Raw genomic sequence first — 20200 nt, forward strand, 5'->3', positions numbered from 1 at the left:
TTTGTTCTTATTATATAAAGTTGCCTTGGCTGTTTGGGGTCTTTTCTGGTTACACATGAAGAGCAGAACTATTTTTTCTAGATGAAAAAGATGACGTTGGTATTTTAATGGGAATTGCATTGAATCTGTAAATCACTCTGGGTAGTATAGCCATTTTAACAATGTTGACTCTGCCAATCAATGAGCACGGCATAGTTTTCCATCTATTTATACCCTCTGCAATTTCTTTCCTTGGTGTTTTGTAGTTCTCCCTATAGAGGCATTTCACCTCCTTTGTTAAGTACATTACTAGAAGAAAATGTTGGAGAACCTCTCATAGGTATTGGACTAGGCAAAGAATTCATGAAGAAGACCCCAAAAGCGATCTCAGCAGTAACAACAAAATAGATGGGACCCGATCAAATTAAAAAGCTTCCTTCACAGCCAAGGACATAATCAAAATGACAAATACACAACCCACAGAATGGGAGAAAATATCTGCATGCTATACATCTGATAATCAGAATCTACAAAGAACTCAAGCAAATCAGCAAGAAATAATCAAAATTCATTAAAAAGTCGGCAAAAGACATGAACAAAAACTTTTCAAATGAAGATAGACTAACGGCCAAGAGACTCATGAAAAAATGCTCACTGTCTCTAACCATTAGGGAAATGCAAATCAAAATCACAATGAGATGTTACCTAACTCTAGTGAGAATGGCTTGTACTAAAAAGTCCCAAAGCAACTGATATCAACAGGGATGTGGAGAAAAAGGAACTCTTTTTCCAACAGTGGGACTTCAAACTTGTGCAACTTCTACAGAAAATTGATCCAGCAATCCCACTGCTGAATATACACCCAAAGGAAAAGAGATCATTTCACAAAAAAGACACCACACTTGAGCGTTTATAGCAGCACAATTCATAATCACAGAGACATTGAAACAACCCAAGGGCCCACTAATACATGAATGGATTAATAAAATGTAATGTGTGCATACAATGGAGTATTACTCAGCCATAAAAAGATGGAAGTACAGTGGTCCAGCATAGGGAAGAGAAAGAGATTAAACCATTAGAGGGAAAAGGAAGGGATTTGAGATGACCTCAAGACTGGACTAAGGCAAGCCACTCCCATGCCCCCAGATTGCTCAATTGGCTGGATTTAGCCATCTGCTCAGGAACATTGGTCCCCTCAGCCTTCTCACTAAGCAGATAGTCTGGGTTCATTGGAGTAGAATGCTAATGATCTTGAGCCATGGACTTCATCTTTCTGGGCCGTATCCCGGGGATGTTATAAGTCATTTAACATGGTCATTGACTACACTACTAACTTTACAAAAATATCCTCCAAAGCTTTCTATTCTTTATCCCATGGTCCCTTGTCAAGTCACATTTTTGTCCCCAGAAATTTAGCTCTGGCCCTCATCTTGCAAGCCCAGATTCAGCCGTGCAGTTGGCCAGCACTACTCATCGCTGAAAGCAGATCAGTGATGACACATTGTAGTCGAGCATGCCCTTGACGTCTCACACCTACACACCCCCACCACGTTTTCTCTCCACAAAGCATGTTTCCTTCCAAGCAGGATGTGGCAGACATTGCCGGTGCCCATTTGGCCACTATTCCCCAGACTTCTTGGCCAAGAGAAATGTCCCCAGGCACCAGCAATGAATCATAATTGGTCTAAGCCAGTTCATTCCCCGAAGGAGACTTTTTAGACTTTTTTTCCCCTAATTGCTTCCTGCTATGAAGTTTTAATACCACAGATATGCTGTATACGTGTATCTCTTTATGTACTTTATACATAAAAACAGTAAGGCATTTTTTAAAATTTCAGCTTTATATAAGGATACATCTAATTAGATTACATTGTTTGCATTTGTTAGGTAAATCCCTAACAGTTGCAGTTGACCCTTCTCTGAGGGGTCCTCCCACATGGTGCCCAGGAGGTGAGAGTTTACCAATCGCCCTCCCTCATTTCCCCTCCCCCTTCTTGAATTTAACTGTTTTTCTCGTGTGTGTGTGTGTGTGTGTGTGTGTGTGTGTGTGTAGTTTTTCATCTACTAGGTTCATATTGGAATTGAGTACATTGGATCCTTACTTTTCCATTCTTGTGATACTTTACTTAGGAGGTTGTTCTCCAAATCTATCCAGGTAAATCCAAAAGGTGTAAAGTCTTCATCGTTCTTTATGGCTGAATAGTATCCATGGAATACATATACCACAGTTCATTAATATTTATCCATTTATGAGTTGATGGGCACTTAGGTTGTTTCCACAGCTTAGCAATTGTGAATTGAGCTGTAATAAATATTCCAGTACAAAGTAAGACTTTTTTTTTTTTTTTTTTTACCTCAAGACAAATTTTTAGCCCTTTACGGGTGATATCACGCTCATTGAGAACTCACGGTCTGCATCGACAAAGCAATTGCTTTTGCCAGTAACTGGCCTGGGGCTGGCATCATGGCCCTCATGGGAGGATTTGGTGCTTGGAACTGCAGCCACCATCTATGACACCCCCTCCCACAATCCCCCCAAGGGCAGCAGAGAGGAAGGACAGAAGAACCTCCCCTGTGAAATCACTAGGCCCTAAACAGTCATAACCGCTTTCTGCTTCCAGACTTCTTAAGAGCAGCTGCCTATATGCCTTAAGCCACTGCCTGTGGGGTATTCTGGGCCTTGCATCCTAAATCTTCTCACTGATATGTGGGACTTCCATTGCCAAGAAAAAGCCTTTTCTTTCAATAGTACGCTTTCGGGAGGCAAGCTAGAGCAAGACGGGCTACAGGGAGGTTTGCTTGGTGGGACTGAGAGCACTTGGACGTGGTCAGGTGCCAGAAGACCCGCGCCAGGAGTCGGTCTGCTGCTGCCTGCTGGTCTCCTTTAGGCCAATGGCCACCGGTGTAGTGCTGGAATTTGTCTGCACCCGTTTCATGTAAAATAAATGAGGGAAGATGATAGCTGTTTTTAAGCTCTGAAAGTGCTGTCCTCAAGATAAGAGTGCTTTTGTTCCTGCTTTCTGTGTATTTTACCTAACAACTCTGGGCCCTCAGGCTGTGCACTCAGGCAGCAGAAAACGCTCTCTTCAGCTGCCCCTGCCCTGTGGCTCTCAGGCACACCAGTGGCCTCCTCCGCCCAGCACCTGTTTCTCTTCTCTGCCCCCACTGTAAATGCATCCAATGTGGGAGGGTGAGGCACAAGGACAGACCCCACTGCATGATCTGCCACCAGTCTTGTGGCCAGTCTTCCATGAGGATTCCTGCCTCAACTATGAACTTGTAGAGCAGTTACTCAAGGGACAAGAGAGCTTAGGCAGAGCTGGGCAGTGAGTGCCCAAGGCCACCACATTCACAGAAGGAGGGAAGTGATGCCCACTTCCCAGATGGGGGCAGCAAGGGTCAGAAAGGTCACAGAGCAGGATATTGGTGGCCCAGGAGCAGAGCCATTGACTCCTGTCTTCCCGTCTCGTGTGCTTTCCTCAGCAGTCTGAGCCTGTAGCTCCTCTGGCCGCCTGCCCTGTACTGTAAGTCCTGCACCATCATTCGCATCTGCCGTCATTTCGCTGTTCACCTGTGTTCATCTCCCCAAATACACTGCATGCTTCTCAAAGGCTGGGATCTTGCCACTCCCATCTTGGGATTCCTTGTAGCATTGGTAACCCACTAGGCACCTGCGAACCAGTTCAACTTCATTTCTAAGCAGGTGACTGGTGAAGTGGCCAGAGGCAGTGAGCTAGTGATATGTTTGGGGAACATTTGCACCCCAGATTGATTTGTGGGACTGTACATAATACCCCAGGACCTGGGTTCCCGATTTCTCATCTGCTGATTGGAAATGATGCTGTGTATTTATGTAAATATCAGAATCACATGATCACAGGGATGGAAAGTGCTCTCTATATTCTGACTTATTTTTCAATTGCCTCTTGGAAATACTTCCTTTGAATCCACCTCCTATTTAGCCAAAGGCAAAGTTGAGGAAGCGGGATGGATGGTTTCAATATGTTGACCACCCTTCCCACCCACCCCATTGGGGTCTCTCCCCTGGCTGCTGGGATGGACACTGGGCAAAGTAAGCTGCACGTACATCATCTGTTCTCTGGACACCGGCACAGCCAGATAGGCTATGATGATGGGGCAGCATGAAGGGACACATCCATAAACAATGCAGATATGAAATTCTTTTGTGCAAGCATTGGGCGGGCTCAGAGGAGATGAGGCAGGTGGCCCAAGCTGTCTTCCTGTGAAAAGGGCATCAGTGCCATGTTCTGGCTCTGCCACCGACTAACTGTGCAGCTTCAGCAAAAGTCTCTTCTATTTCATGTTCTCATCTTAAAAATTGTGATTGGATAAGGAGAACTTGAGGTCTGTCTTCTAGTTATTCTACGCTAAGACTCTCTAAATTTGAGGAAGGGCTGGAAAGCACTGAGACCCTAGCAAACCTAGCAGCACAGCGGTGACAACGGCCAACATGAACAGAAGCTGCTCTTAGTGCACTCTGGGTTCTGTTCCTTTCACGTCACAGCAACATTAAGATGCAGGTAATGTGAGCAATCCCCATTTCATACACAAGGAAGCCTAGACCTAGAGAAACAAAACATTCTAAGTTATTATACATCTAGTAAGTGATGCCCTGAATTTGAACCCAGGCAGTCTAAATGCACCATCAGGAAGCCTCTGTTGAGAAGCTAGGCTGCTTTCCAGCCACTGGGAAAGGAGAGGGGAGGGGAGGCTCCTAGGTTCCCAAGGCTGGGGAAGAGCTGGAGCACCAGCAGCTTAAAGAGGTGGGGAGAGGAGGAGGAGGAAGAGGGTGGCGAGGGTTACTCTTCTGTTTAGGGCACATGCATACCTTGGTGATTAGCAACGGTGGGAAAGGAAACACACGGCGAGGCCCTTGACAGCTTAATGGGGTTTTAGAAAAATATACATCTATATTTTTAAACTTTTTTTTCCATTCAAACATTTTTAGCTTCAAGTTCTGGACTGAAATAGCAACTGTCTTAGATAACTCTTCATCCTTAGGCTCCCACGTTTGAAAAAGGTCTCAGCTTAGCCCGAGGAAAAGAGAGATAGAGGATACACAAACTTAGCACATAGATAATAAGTCTGGCTCACAGCTGGCTGGCTGGCTGGCTGCATGAATTGAGGGATGAATGAATGGGAGACAGAAAGGATGTGATAAAAAAGCAAGGAAACATGTTTAGCCATGAGATTGTCCAGAGGATTAAGAGTAGACTCTTCTAGAATGAGACACTGTCTTTCACTGACTAAACTGAGGGTCACAGTTGATGAACTGCCAGTCTTCCTGTAGTTACTAGGGCCTGGCCCCTTAGAAACAATTTTAGGCAAATACAGAGACAGCAGAGCACTAACAGTTCAGCTCTTATCTTCTCTCATCTAGCCCCATCTCCACTCACTTCTCCTTACATCTTCTGACCACGCTTATATTTCCTAAACACACTGTGTCAGAGTCCTTAATTTGGTTCGATCCATACCCACTCCAATCCCCTTCTGTCTTGCCTCTACTACAGAAGGTTAAAAGAGTAATATTCAAATTCTCACTGTGCCTTGCAGGTAAGGTACCAGATGACATCATTCCGCTTGGTTCAAAGAAGGCTGGTGAAAGATTACCACCAAAATAAATGGGCAAACCATTGTCCATCATCTTCCTCTTCTCTGACTGACGTGATGTTTGGAGGTACAGCAACTATCTTGTGATAAAGAGGACAAATGCTTTGATCTAAAGATGTCAGAGCAAGAGGATACAAAGCACTGGATTTCCAGTGGCTTCATTCAACCGCCACTCTAGCCCTGGGTCCTTTCTCTCTGGTCTTCCAGGTACATGAGAAAGATGAGCCTCTTACTTGTTTAAGCTACTGGGTTAGAGTTCTCTGCTTCTCCTGCCAATCAGAATCTTAACTGGTTCACATGTCATGCATTTTAGGCCTTCACACTTTTGTCCATGTGACCCCTCTCCCCGTCTGAAATGCCATTCTCTGCCTTTCTCACTAAAGAGTAGACACTAGGTCAATTGTGGGGGTGCACACCTATAATTCTAGCACTTTAGGAGGCTGAGGTGGGAGGATCACTTGAGAGCAGTAGTTTGAGACCTGAGCAGCATATTGAGGTCCCACGACTCAGTAGCATGTGTCAGTAGTCTCAGCTACTTGGGAGGCTAGGGAAGAAAACCCTTGGCTCCCAGCAAGAAGGAAGATAGAAACTAGGCAGAGAGTCCCAGCTACTCAGGAGGATGAGGCAAGAGGATCACCTGAGCCCAAGAGTTTGAGGTTGCCATGAAATATGACGCCTTAGCACTCTACCCATGGGGACAAAGTGAGACTCCATCTCAAAAAAAAAAAAAAGAAAGAAAAAAAGAAAGCAACTAGGCAGGCAGAGCTGAACCTACATTTGCAGCCTTAGCAGCCTATTTGAGGAATTCTGGACTGCAATGTTCTAAGAGGCCTTCCTTACACACAGAGGGAACACATTTGTCCCTTCCCCTGGGGGAGAGCCTCAAGCCTTGGCAGTGCTGGGAAGCTCCTCCCCTACCTCTCCACTTAGATGTTCCCTGGATGTCTGGGTGATTCCAATCAGCCCCAGTTCTCTGTGGCAATATCTCAGGAGTCCCACTACGCACAAGCTGGAGACTTTAAACAGAAGGCCTCACCCACCCCCAGGGCCCTTCTCTCTTCTCAGGACTGCCGTGCCACCAGTCAGGCCCCTTGCTCAGCTCCCAAGCTGACCCACCACAGAAGGGCAGAGGGCAGAGGACAGAGGGCAGAAAATAACTCATGGGAACCAAAAACAAAACCCCATCAGAACCACAAATGGAAGTGGCTTCGGAAAAAGGGTCCTGGGATGCTGGTCTATTAATAAAGACAAGTGTTCCTTAGCCCGCTTCTCCCAGGGACCGGGCCTGGCCAGTTCAGAGCAGGTTTATTCTTGGGAAACCCCCAGATTGCCAGATGAAATGTGCCCAGACCCTATTCACTCTGCAAGACACTCCCAACACACACATGCACAAACATAAACACACGCATACACACAGCACACACACAGGCACGTGTACACACACACACACACTCACACTTTTTTGTCTATCAGGTCTTCCAGGTTAACCTTTAACCTTTATTGGTCCCCATAAGGGAAGAAGTCACAGAACTGGGGCAGTGTGAGACCCACGTTACTGGGTATGAGGATTTGAAGATGCCTGACGACAGTCTCAGCTCCCTGGTTGAAGGTAACTATATCTTTGTATTTACCCTCTATGATTCTGGGAAGGTGGAGCCACCAGTACTTGTCATCATCTAATCCAATCAGGGACAAACAGATAGACACACATTTATTCACAGATTGGTGGGAACAGAACCCCTAGAACTTCCATCCTCCATCCTGCTGTCATCTGCTAGAGTAACTTCAGTAGCCAATGGATTTAAAATCTCCACCCCTTGCTCCCATTTCCCACCACTTCTCTCTTCTTTACTCCCTGCCCCATCATGCCCTTCTCCAAGATCACCAAGAACCCCAGGGAATACTCAGGAATGGCCTATGCCAGAAAAGCTGGCCCTTCCCAGCTCGCATCTTGAAAAATATCATGTGAACCAATTAGCGCCTCTCAGCCATGAAGCCTTGAGTCGCAGCCTGGTAAGTGCAGGCCATCTTGTCCAGCCCCCTGCCTTCAGGCCAGACAGCATTTTGCCCATTGCACAAATGAGGCTAGTGAGACACAAATGCCTCTATGTGGAGCAAAGCGAACTTAGTCTCTGAGCCTACTTGGAGGCACAGCATCCCAACCCTCAACCCTCCCAATAGCATTTAGCTCAATCAGGGCCTCAGAGCAAGCTACTCTCAGTTTGATTCAGGAGTAGCATGTGTTGTTAGTTAGCACAAGCAGGAGATTAAGGTCCATCTAAACTGCCCTTGAGCAGAGTGGGGAGGCAGTGGGCACAGCAGCAGCAGTGCTAGACTGGCCCAGGGTAAGCTCTGCCCCTGCAAGTCGGAAGGTCAAGCCTGGACACACTCATCACCTCCTGGAACTCCAACATCCTGATCCGTACAGTAGGAATGATAATGACTCCTCACAGGTTTGCCAGGCACCTGAAAACTCCCAAGTGCCACATAGGTATCCTTGTTAAGCTCTCTGTGCCTGTGCCTCTCAGAGACAACAGACAGCAGTAACAAGGACTCCAGAGTCCAGCACTACTCTATCTGCAGTAGGCACAGAAAACTACTCGTTACATGCACTTGTCACAGAATGAATGTGTGCATCCCCCCAATTCATATTCTGAAATCCTAACCCCCATGATGATGGTATCAGAAGGCAGGGCCTTTGGGAGGTCATGAGGTCATGAGGGTGAATCCCAAGGGAATGGAATCAGGATCCTAACAAAAGAGTCCCCAGAGAGTTTACTCTCCCTCTCTGTGCCATGTGAGCACACAGTGAGAAGCGGGCCGTCTGCGGCCAGGAAGAGGGCCCTCACCAGTACCTAACTGTGCTGGCCCCCCGATCTCAGACTTCCTTCCAGCCTCCTGAACTAGAAAAAAATAAATGGTTGTTGTTTATAAGCCTCTCAGTCTATGGCACTTTGCTATGGCAGCCCAAAGACAGTGGGTCCTATCAAGCTGTTATTTCAATAGCCAAAGGCCTTCAACATAGCCCCTTTCAGGTTAAAGCTAATGTTTTATTTTAGAGTTGGTTGGGTATCTGTGGCCTAGTTCAGGGCTGCCTGACTATTTAGATCAGAGATATCAGACTAGGTTTCTTGGGGTAGGGTTAGTCCAAGCATCTATGATGTCTGATTATAACAGACATCACAACAGATGCACCTCGGCCAAGTAAGCCAGGAGTCCCTGGTAGTCCCTGCCCTAATAAAAATGTATGTTTATAAGGTGCCAAAGGATACACCTGTCTCTTGTTCAATGCACATAAGTGCCCTAGGGGGTGAGTGCTTTTTTGATCCTTATGCTGTAGGCAAAGACACCACACCTTAAAGAAATTGATTTACTTACTGAAGGTCACCCAATTATTATATGGAAGAGGTGAGATTTAGAGCCCAGACTCTGACTTTAAAGCACTTGTTCTTTAACTGCTATGCCTATCATGAGCCACACTGCAGAGCCAAAGAACCAGTCACAGAGTCACGGATTGCCAGCACTGGATGGACCCAGCCCAGACACCTCAGTTTGTATACGTGATCCAGAGCTATTCACAGACTGGTGGCCACACAGGACCTAGAACCCAGGCCCCTATTGCCCATGTCTGCTCTACCCCACTGTGGCTGCTTTTTGCCAGATTCCCAACACCCACGCTTCCTACTGCCTCAAGGCCCTTGCCGAGGCAGGAAACATAATTCTAGAAGGGACTGAGATTTAATATGGTCTCAAGAATACCACCATTTCTGCTGGAGAACAAACAGATGATTCATTTACATCACAAAGACTCATAAGATTAATAATTCGATAAATGAATTGGTATGGGAGATGGTAAAATCTCCTTATCTTCAAAGCTTTAAAATGTATGTTTATATCTATTGGAGACAGCCGAGACCAAGGCTAAAGGGATGAACTATAAAAACACTTTGGTGCTATATGCAAGGTTGATGAGGTTAAAAGCTCCAGGGCTTCTAACCTCATCAAATTCCATACCTTCCTTTCCTAATAAATATTTTTAACACCCCCTCTATTATCCTGAAACAACACTCACAGATTTGTGTGTCATCCTGGCGCAGGGCCATGCCACTCTTCTCTGTAGCATTCCAATTTGAGCACATGTGCCGCTGAAGCCAGTACGTGAAATGACACCCATAAAAATATAAACTCACACATATAATTTTTAAGACTCAATTTTATGCCTTAATCATATTATGAAAGGAGAAATTAAAGGAAAGAAACAGGTGTGTGGCCTCTTGGCTCACTGAGCACCACAATGGTGGTCCCCAAGAACATGTGCCTTACAAAAGGTGGCAAAAAGGGGGTCAAGAAGAAAGTGATCCGTGATCACGTTAATGTACACAGCTATGATTTAATAATAAAAAAAGAAGAAAGTGATTCATTTTCTAAGAAAGATTAGTATGATGTGAAGGCAACTGCTATGTTCAATATAAGAAATTGGAAAAACTCTAGTCACAAGGACATAAGGAACCAAAATTGCATCTGATGGCCTCAAAGGTCATGTGTTTGACCTGAGTCTTGCTCTTCTGCAGAATGATGAAGTTGCATTTAGAAAACTCAAGGTGATTACGGAAGATGTTCAGGGCAAAAACTGCCCAACTAACTTTCATGGCATGAATCTTACCCATGACAAAGTATGTTCTATGGTTAAAAAATGGCAGACTATGATTGAAGTTCATGTTGATGTCAAGACACTGACGGTTATTTGCTTCATCTGCTCTGTGTTGGTTTTACTAAAAAATGCAACAATCAGATCCAGAGGACCTGATATGCCCAGCACCGACAGGTTTGCCAAATCTGGAAGAAAATGATGGAAATTGTGATCAGAGAGGGGCAGACGAATGACTTGAAAGAAGTTGTCAATAAATTGATTCCAGACAGCATCAGAAAAGACATAGAAAAGGCTTGCCAATCTACTTATCCTCTCCATGATGTCTTCATTAGAAAAGTAAAAATGCTGAAGAAGCGCAAGTTTGAACTGGGAAAACTCACAGAATTTCACGGTGAAGGTAGTAGTTCTGGAAAAGCTACTGGCAACGAGACAGGTGCTAAAGTTGAACGAGCTGATGGATATGAACCACCAGTCCAAGAATCTGTCTAAAATTCAGGCTTTCAATAATGACAATAAAGAATCCAATTTGCAAAAAATAAAAAAGACATATGTGTGTGTACACACATATATATGTATTCAATTATGCATTTAATATGTAAATGCCCAACCACCATTACACGGAAAGATGCAGGACAGGTGTTCAGATCTCTATACAGAATCACTGTGAAAGCCACAGCCACGTATCCAGTTCGATATTAGCAGTCATCTCTTTGTGACTCTAATACCAAGAGTGGGGTTTCCATCAGTGATGTGATTTTCCAAAGCAGTGAACAACTCTTAGTAAAGTGCTGATTAAAACACAGCACAATTTTCTCTCAATGTTCCCAGCAGTTGTATTCCTGGAATATTGGATAGGTACTAAAACCATGCAAAAATACTTTGGGGTTAATCTAAACATCTGTACGCTCATATCAACCTGAAATTAAAAAAAAAAAACAAAACTGATCACAGATCACTGTAACAGACACAATAATAATGAAAGGGTCTGAAATATTGCAAGAGCTACCAAAATGTAACACATAGCCATGAAATGAGTACATGTGGTTGGAGTAATGGCACCAGTGCAGAGTTGCCACAAACCTTCAATTATCTGCCAAATATAATAAAGTGAAGCACAATTAAACAAGGCATGCTTGTATGTTGCCAATAAAATTTGTCTTATGTTCAATATCTATATAAAAATCTTTTGGTGTTATATGCAATATGCAGTTAGAAGTTTCAGGCTCAGGCGGCGCCTGTGGCTCAAGGAGTAGGGCGCCGGTCCCATACGCCGGAGGTGGTGGGTTCAGACCCAGCCCCGGCCAAAAACCAAAAAAAAAAAAAAAAAAAAGTTTCAGGCTCAAAAAACTACAACCAGAGTTTTAAATACACAATGTCTAGAGAAACATCAGAAAGACAGGTGGGATAGAGAACAATTCTTCCCTGCCCAGGATCATCCTATGCAGTGGGACATGTGGTATCTACGGCGCCCACCCACCAGCAAACAAAAGTGCCCCATAATTTTCAAAACGCTTTCAGAAGATGGTATTCCCCTTTGAGACCACTGCTTTGGATACATCTTTAGATTCTCGTTCTTTCAGCCTCTTCACCACACTTGTATGATGTATCAAAATATTATACACTGTATAAACATGTATGAATATTATGTGTTAATTTTAAAATAAATAAAATTAAGGAACAGGAAAAGTCCATGGAATGCAGGGCACGAGGCTGGGCAGTGGAGTCATTCATAAAGGGATAAAATGCTTGTCTTGCTCTACAGTGTGAGAGGAGACAGGAAGAAGGGATAGGAATGAGGAAAATAAAGCACATTTTGTTAACTTAGCACAAGCTCTTGAACAAAAGAATATCAGTAAGTCCTTGTTATGTGTTGGATAAAGGGAAGACAGTGAGTTAGAAGCTGTGATTCTGTTTGTATTATGTCCTAGACAGAATTAAGATAAAAAATAGTTTTCTTTAAAAATTCTCTTGATGGTAGTAGCTATTGGCCAAGAATACTCTACAGCCTAAGTCTCAAAGTGAAAAGGAGACCAGAAATTGCCTCCATGATTAGAAGAGCATCAGGCTACCCCCAACACACACACAAACACACAGGAGGGATGCCTTCCTCAATGGACACCAGGGTTCCTCCATGGCTGACTGAAGGGCACAGGCCCACTCTAGCAGGCCCTAACCCTAGCCCTCACCCTAGGGGCCTGAGCCCTCTTCATCCCACAGCACCACTGAGCTCTAGCATTCTACCTGACCTGGGACAAAGTTGTGACCAAGTCATCCTAGCTGATAAAACCACACATTTGCCATTTCCAATGGTTTACTAAACCCTGTGCCCCTTTTTCTAAATAGCTTGGAAACTGAGACTTGGAGATAAAGTGTCATTTACTCAAGGTCACACATCTCAGTGGGTGGCAGGACTCAGTCTGGACTCAGTTCTCTGGCCCCAGATGAGAGCTTTTCAGGCAGGCAGGCCTGGAGAGTCTGGGCTTGCTCTGGAGTGCTCACATTTCCAGGAACCTCTGAGAGCTCCCAGGTGATTGGCTCAAGGGCTCAAAGCAGGGCCCTGAGTCCCAGGGTGCCACCTGCAGAGGCTGATGTAAAAAGAGGCTGTCTGTGGAAGGGGCTGAAGTTGATGGGCAGACCTGGCACCAAGCAAAAGGAATAAACAGGCAGAGATCTGAAGTCTCACTTAGGGGAAGAGAGGGCTTCATACAGATTTGCAGAAACTTGGCTCAGTTGCTTTAAACAGATAATCACACAGGAACTAATTAGCACCTTCCGTCCAAACCCAGCCCTCTGGGGGGAGGAGGCAGGAGGATGCTTAGTGGAGAAGAAAAACCCATTAATTACTTTATCAGGAAGCACTGATAAGAACCTGAAAAAGGTATTGCTCTAAGGTTCTGAGCTAATTAAAGAGGTCTGTAGGGTGAAGGAATGTATCTTACCCCTAGGGAGCAGAGCACCTGTGTTTTGATCCTGAGCAATGGCCCCATAGCCTCAGACTGAGAGCAAGCAAGGGCTTCTGCCCTCCAACCCTTGCCCCCCACCTCTCCTCCAGAAGCTTCACTCCTGCGGTTCAGCAACCTCAAGACTGTGGTCATTGGGAATCAGGAAGTCCGCTAGCTGCAGTGCCAGCTCAGCCTAAGGGGTAAAGAGGTTCTGAAGGAGGCAGAGCTCCCGCCAAGACACTACACCAGGCGTCCTCAAACTGCGGCCCGCGGGCCATATGAAGCAGTGTGAATTGTATTTGTTCCCATTTTGTTTTTTACTTCAAAATAAGATATGTGCAGTGTGCATAGGAATTTGTTCATAGTTTTGTTTTTTTTTTAACTATAGTCCGGCCCTCTAACATCTGAGGGACAGTGAATTGGCCCCCTGTTTAAAAAGTTTGAAGACGCCTGCTCTAAACAAATAGCACCACTCAGACGTGATGTAGAGTGAGCATCATTCACTGGTGTTACTTTCGTGCCCATTTTTGTGGGTGAGAAAAGTGAGCCCCAAACAGCATAAAGTGTCCAATCAGGGAACTTTCAAGTAGGAAGAGGCAGAAGCCCAACTTGGGCCCAGACCTCCAGCGCAAATTCCTATGTTATTAGCACCACCCCGAGACATGATTTTGTAGGCTGTGGCAGCAACACTACCAGACAAGCAGGCCCGGTTCCAGTCCTAGCATTCATCTTTCCTTTCCTTTTTCCATCAGTTAAATGGGGCTAACCACACCTCCTTGGATGGTTATCAGGAGGAGTACCGGGGCAAGAGGACACCTGGGGACCCTTGGACAGAGCTTGAAGAGTCATTAAGTCTCTAATGGACCACTTTTCAAAGTGGATTTTAGCTTCAGCAATTTTAATTCAAATGTACAGAGACACTGAATGTGTAAATAGCTAAGAGTGGAACTTCTCTGAAGGAAGGGAGGGAGGCAGTTTGGCACTCCACCCACTTGGGCCCCTCTGCCCCTGGCAGAGGTTCTGTTGAATGCCCAGAATTTCTGCGAACACAACCAGACAACCCAGATCTGAAGGAAGCAGGATGGCCCTGAGATCTCAAGGTACTCTGAACAAGTGCCCCACGTTAAGACAAATATTTGATGTCCTTTTTTCTCTTTTATAAGTTACTATTCAGAATTCAATATTTGATGTCACAGAGGACTTAATGACCTATGCATTCAAGCTATTCTCCCGGAGGGGCCGATGGATTTGCACATGCCCCTCTTGACCTGCTTTCACGTGGTTGCTTTTGGCTGACTGCACCTGTAGCTGGCCTAGGAAGAGGGGGCATGACCCTATGACCTTGGCATCCATCTCTATAGTCCAACCTACTGGACTAACCAGCCTGTCATCCATCATAGCAACAGCAACATTTTGATTAGAAACATTTGTTTATGCCTTCTAGGAAAATAAAAATATCACAAAAGCACTGTTCTACTGGATAATTACAAAATGGCCTAGAGAGAATGGAATGCCTTTCCTAAAGAAGGATCCAAAGAGCAAGGTCAGGAAACACTGAAACCTGTTTCCCAGAATGTAAGATGTTATGAGAACAAACCCTGGTTCCTAAGAAGACGTGAAAAGAGTAGACCATCATCCTTGTAGCAACTGAACATGGAGCTTTGTGCTAGGAACTAACTGCTTATTCATTTCTTTTGTTTCCAAAAGGTGGCCCCAAATCACTAGCTGTATTGATGTTCTGGGAGGTCAGGACTGAGGAGATGGGAAAGGGGCCTTTGCTGAGTGTTCTTCCTGCAATGACCTGATTTGTAATTATTACAGAAACCATCAATCCCATGGATTTGATCTGCCTCTGCCCTTCCTCCGCCAACTTGGCTGCTCAAAACCCACCTAATCTGGACTGAATGGCCTCAGATCTCCTGTGTGTCTGGGACTCGCTCATTCATTTGGGTGTTACCTCACTGAATCCTCAGAACTCCCCGGGAACGCAGGGACTCATCTCAATTCATTGTTGTGAAACTGAGGCTGAAAGTCATTGGGGGCCTTCACTGTGGCCTTGCAGCTGTTGGGTAGTCAGGATTCAAGCTGGGTCCACCTGGGGTGAGCACAGTGCTCTTTCAAGTCTTGTCCATGAAAAATCGCCAGAGAGATCCTACCTTTGTCCAGCCATTCCAGATACTGCCCAGAAGGACACCCTAGGACAGCCTAGAAGATTCAGCCTGGTCAATTCTAATTTTACACAGGTAGATCCCTTCTCTAGACAGTAGTTTTATCAACTGTAAAGCAGAGGGTGTGGATCTCTAAGCCACTTCCTGCCTTGCCCCTCCACCCCATGGCTGCCTGTGTAATCTGAAGGCAGTGGGGCTTGGCTCTGGATCTCAGTCTGACATCTTGGCATGTCCTGGGTCCTTTGGGCATCTTCTCTACAGAGGAACACCAGGCCCACGTCCTCAACCCTCTAAGCTATTGCTGCTCACCCAGTTTTCCAGCTCCAAGGTGCCCATCCCACTGTACCCTGCCGGAGTTAGGAAGGAGTCAGACCCTGGAAGGTGACACAGCCCCCTGGTGGCTGCAGAGCAGGCAGCTGCGACTGGGGCTAAGGGACCTCCTCCAGGCAGGCAGCAGGGGCTCCCTAGACAAAGCAGCTCTCAGGTGTTTTAATGGAAACATGAATGCACGCTGCCCTGTGTTCAGCCATTAGTTTTTGGTATATGTGAAAGAGCGAGGGAATTGCAGAGTTGTTAAACACAGTGATGTAGGGTCACGGTTCCCCAGGTGGCTGCAAATTGTTAGGAGATCAAACTCCATGGCTCAGACTCCACACTCAACTCTTCTCCTCAGCAGTAGGAGAACTGCTAGTTAAATGTACAGGCTAGAGGAAGGGTTAGGAGGGTGGGGACTTCTCCAAAGGAGTCAAGACTCAAGTGGATGCAGAAATTCTAGTTGTTCATTGGCAGAAAAAGGTACTTGAAGGTGCTGGAGGTATAGTTCTAAACAAAACACCATTGTCCTTGCCCTCGTGAAGCTTACAGTTGAAAGGGGAGGAAACAAATAGTAAACAGGTAAAGTAATAAATAAATAATCTCAAATCAAGAAAGTGCTGGAAAGGTAAGGAGCAGAGTGGTGTGATGGAGAAAAAAGGTGTGTTGGGCTGGAGCAGGGGGCTTCTGCTAAAGCAGTGACCTCAAGAAGACCTGCCTCAAGAGGTGACATGTAAGCTGCAAGTTGAAAGTCTGAGAACCAGCTGGCCCAGAGGATGAGGGGAGAGATGGGGGCAAGGTCAAAGGCCCCAAAACAGAGGTCAACAAATTTTCTGCAAAGGACCAGATAGCAAATATGTTAGGCTTCATGGTCCATACATCCCTCCTACACCTGTGTCCCAATGAAACTTCATTTACAAAACAGAAGTGGGCCTTATTTTGCCAATCCTTGCCCTGAAACAGTAAGACGCGCATTGTGTGTTAGGGAAGAAAAAGGCTGACCCAGGGGAGGGGGCGGGGAAGTGGGGACGGTCTCAAGGTGAGGGGGAGAAGACAGAAGCGGGTCTTAGAGGGCCTTGGAGGGCACAGTAAGGACTTTGGGGTTATTCTAAAAGCCACTGCAAGGGTTTAAGGCAGCCAAGTGACAGGTCTTGACTTATACTTTATTATTGTAGCTACTACATGAAGGAAGGATTGGAGAGAGGAAACAGGAAACAGGAAGACTTGCTTGAAAGCTCCCGCAGTAGCCGTGGAAGGGACATTCGTGGCCAGGCCAGATGGTGGAGATGTGAAAGGTGGCTGACTTTCCCATATGGTTTGGAGGTGGGCTTGACCAGACTTGTAGCTGAGCACCTGAGGGCTGGAAGAAGGGCACATCCCCCACGGTGGCGCCAGGCTTCTGGCTTGAGTGTGTGCGTGGACTTACTGAGGTGTAGGAGATGAGGAAGTGGAGGGGCTGAGTCAAGAGGCAGACTTGGAGATGGAAACCAGGAGTCAGACACACTAACACTCAGATGTGGAGAGATGTGCGCGGGGAGAAGGCCTGCAGACACAGGTGAGGCCGGTTGGCAGGGTCCACATGATGGGCCTCCCTCCCAGCTCCATCTAGCCCCACGCCCCTGGGCATGGCCACCTGTTCTGATTCCTATCTAGACCAGTTCCAACCACACCTGATGACTTTTATGCAGTTGTAAAGCCTCTCTGACCCTGCTGTGGCCTCAAGCCCATTATTACCTCCGTGAACGAGGGTCATGCTCCGCCAAGAGTTCCATGACACTTGCTGTGTCTGGAGCCACAGTGGCTCCAAAGCCCACATCCAGTCCACCTGGACTCCTGGCATCCCTGACTTTCCTGGCGGCTTCCCAGAAAGTCTCAGTAACATAACCAGAAAGTACAGAAGACTTAACTACATAGCGTCAAATTTTGACTAGCACAAGCAGGAGATGGGAAGGAACTGGAAGAAAATTGTTGAGCCAACAATTGTTGAGCCAACAACTCTGCCAAGATGCAGGGGTTCCATACAGCCTCTCTGGATGGTTCACATGGGCAAACACCCAGCTACATATTTTCTTGGAAAGGGGTCGCCAGTGACCCAGTGCATCACCTTGTGTTATCTTCCCTCCTTTCGTGTTTCACCTCCCTTTTCCTGCTCTCCTGGAGTTATACTATCCAATAAAACACTATCCCCTGAGTTTTGCCTTAAGTTCAGTTCTGTAGGCCTATAGTAGGAGTCTAGATGCTAAATATGGCAAGGACCATTTGTTTATTTCACAACGGTTTTAAAAGCACTTAAAATGACACATATGGCAGCTATTGTTCCAAGTGCCTTACAAATATTAACTGGTTTTATCCTCATAACAATCCTATAAGCAAGATGCTATTGCTATCTCCATTTACAGATGGGAGAACTGCAACAGAGAGGTTCAGTAGCCGCACAAATCAGCGCTGTCCACAGAAACGTAACTCCAGCCACATATGTAGTTCTAAGTTTTCTTGTAGCCACGTTAAAAAAGCAAAAAGAAGCCGAGTTCAGTGGCTCGTGCCTGTAATCCTAGCACCATGGAAGGCTGAAACAGGATTGTTTGAGCTGGGGAGTTCAAGACTATCTGAGCAAGAACAAAACCCCGTCTCTGTTAAAAATAGAAAAAAAGTGTTATCTGAATGTGGTGGAGTGCACCAAGGAGTTAAACCTGAGACAAAAGAAAGGACAGGGTTTTAATAGATGAGGATCAGTATTCCTCAGAGTGTGGTTCCACTAGGTACAATAAACTCATTGAAGACGCTTCTCAAAAATGGGAACTTCTGGCACTTTTTAGGCCTGAGTGGCATTTAGGAATCATTATTTGAACAAGCTCCCAGGTGAATCCTTTGCGCACTAAAATTTGAGAAACGCAGATACATATATTTCGAGAGTCTGACATATTTCCCCATCCAAAACCATATTTAACAATGAATTCCCATACCATAAAACAAGAATGAGGCAATTGAGGAAACTTGAAGACCAATTGAATATACCAAGGAATGGTTAAACTTCTAAGGTCATAATTGTGTTTAAGGTATTTTTTTAAAGCTTTGTGTTTTAGAAATATATACTAAGATGCTTGTGGTTAAAATTATATGACATACGAGGCTGGGTGGGTGGCTCACACTGAGGCAGGTGGATTACTTGACCTCACAAGTTCAAGTCCAGCCTGCATAAGAGTGAGACTCCATCTCTACTAAAAAATAGAAAAAACTAGACAGATGTGGTAGTATGTACCTGTAGTCCTAGCTACTTGGGAGGCTGAGGCAAAAGCATTGCTTGGGCCCAAGAGTTTGAAGTTGCTGTGAGCTATGATACCACAGCATTCTACCCTGGGGTGAAAGAGTGAGACTCTGTCTCAAAAAAAAAAATTGTATGACATAGGGAGTTGCTTCAAAATGCCCGGGGTGGGAGAAAGGAAGTATGTTGGGAGGGTTGTGAATGAAATAAAACTAGTCATGAATTCAGTGTGACTGAAACCAGAGATACGGCTGTACTTTGCTATTTACTTCTGCATACGTTTAAAATATTCCGTAACATTCGTATAAAAGCTATAAATTAGTTTCACATTAGGACTGAGTACATTGGGTACTTTTTCATCCATTCTTGGGATACCTTGCTATTTTTTTTTTTTTTTTTTTTTGCAGTTTTGGCCAGGGCTGGGTTTGAACCCACCACCTCTGGTATATGGGGCCGGCGCCCTACTCCTTGAGCCACAGGCACCACCGAGGGATACCTTGCTAAGAAGAATGTTTTCCAGCTCCATCGATGTAAACATGAAAAAGGTAAAGTCTCCATCTTTCTTTAAGGCTGCATAATATTCCATGGTGTACATATACCACAATTTATAATCCATTTGTGGATTGATGGGCACTTGGGCTTTTTCCATGACTTAGCAATTATGAATTGGGCTGCAATAAACATTCTGGTACAAATATCTTCATTATAATATGATTTTTGGTCTTCTAGGTATATACCTAGTAGAGAAATTATAGGATCGAATGGCAGGTCTATTTTTAGATCTCTAAGTGTTCTCCAAACATTCTTCCAAAAGAAACGTATTAGTTTGCATTTCCGCCAGCAGTGTAGAAGTGTTCCCTTTTCTCCACATCCATGCCAACATCTCTGGTTTTGGGATTTCGTGATATGGGCTAATCTTACTGGAGTTAGATGATATCTCAAAGTAGTTTTTATTTGCATTTCTCTGATGATTAAGGATGATGAGCATTTTTTCTTTTTTTTGGCTGGGCCTGGGTTTGAACCTGCCACCTCTGGCATATGGGGCTGGCGCCCTACTTGTTTGAGCCACAGGCGCCGCCGCCAGATGAGCATTTTTTCATATGTCTGTAGGCCATGCGCCTGTCTTCTTTAGAGAAGTTTCTCTTTAAGTCCCTTGGGATCACTTGTTCTTTTCTTGCTGATACACTTGAGTTCACTGTGGATTCTGGTTATTAAACCTTTGTTGGAGACATATCCTGCAAATATCTTCTCC

At 45.2% G+C, this 20200-nt stretch overlaps 1 non-coding gene and 1 pseudogene across 1 annotated transcript; one reads left to right on the plus strand and one right to left on the minus strand.

The window, feature by feature from the left end:
* Positions 1 to 9663: 9663 nt before the first annotated feature.
* LOC128585184 (U6 spliceosomal RNA) lies at positions 9664 to 9771 on the minus strand. The gene has a single exon (XR_008379918.1). It is a non-coding gene; the product is annotated as a U6 spliceosomal RNA (small nuclear RNA).
* Positions 9772 to 9907: 136 nt separating this feature from the next.
* Positions 9908 to 10756, plus strand: LOC128584082 (40S ribosomal protein S3a-like; annotated as a pseudogene).
* Positions 10757 to 20200: the final 9444 nt, after the last annotated feature.

The sequence above is a fragment of the Nycticebus coucang genome, chromosome 4 (assembly GCF_027406575.1).
Source record: "Nycticebus coucang isolate mNycCou1 chromosome 4, mNycCou1.pri, whole genome shotgun sequence".
In the NCBI taxonomy this organism is placed as follows: Eukaryota; Metazoa; Chordata; class Mammalia; order Primates; family Lorisidae; genus Nycticebus; species Nycticebus coucang.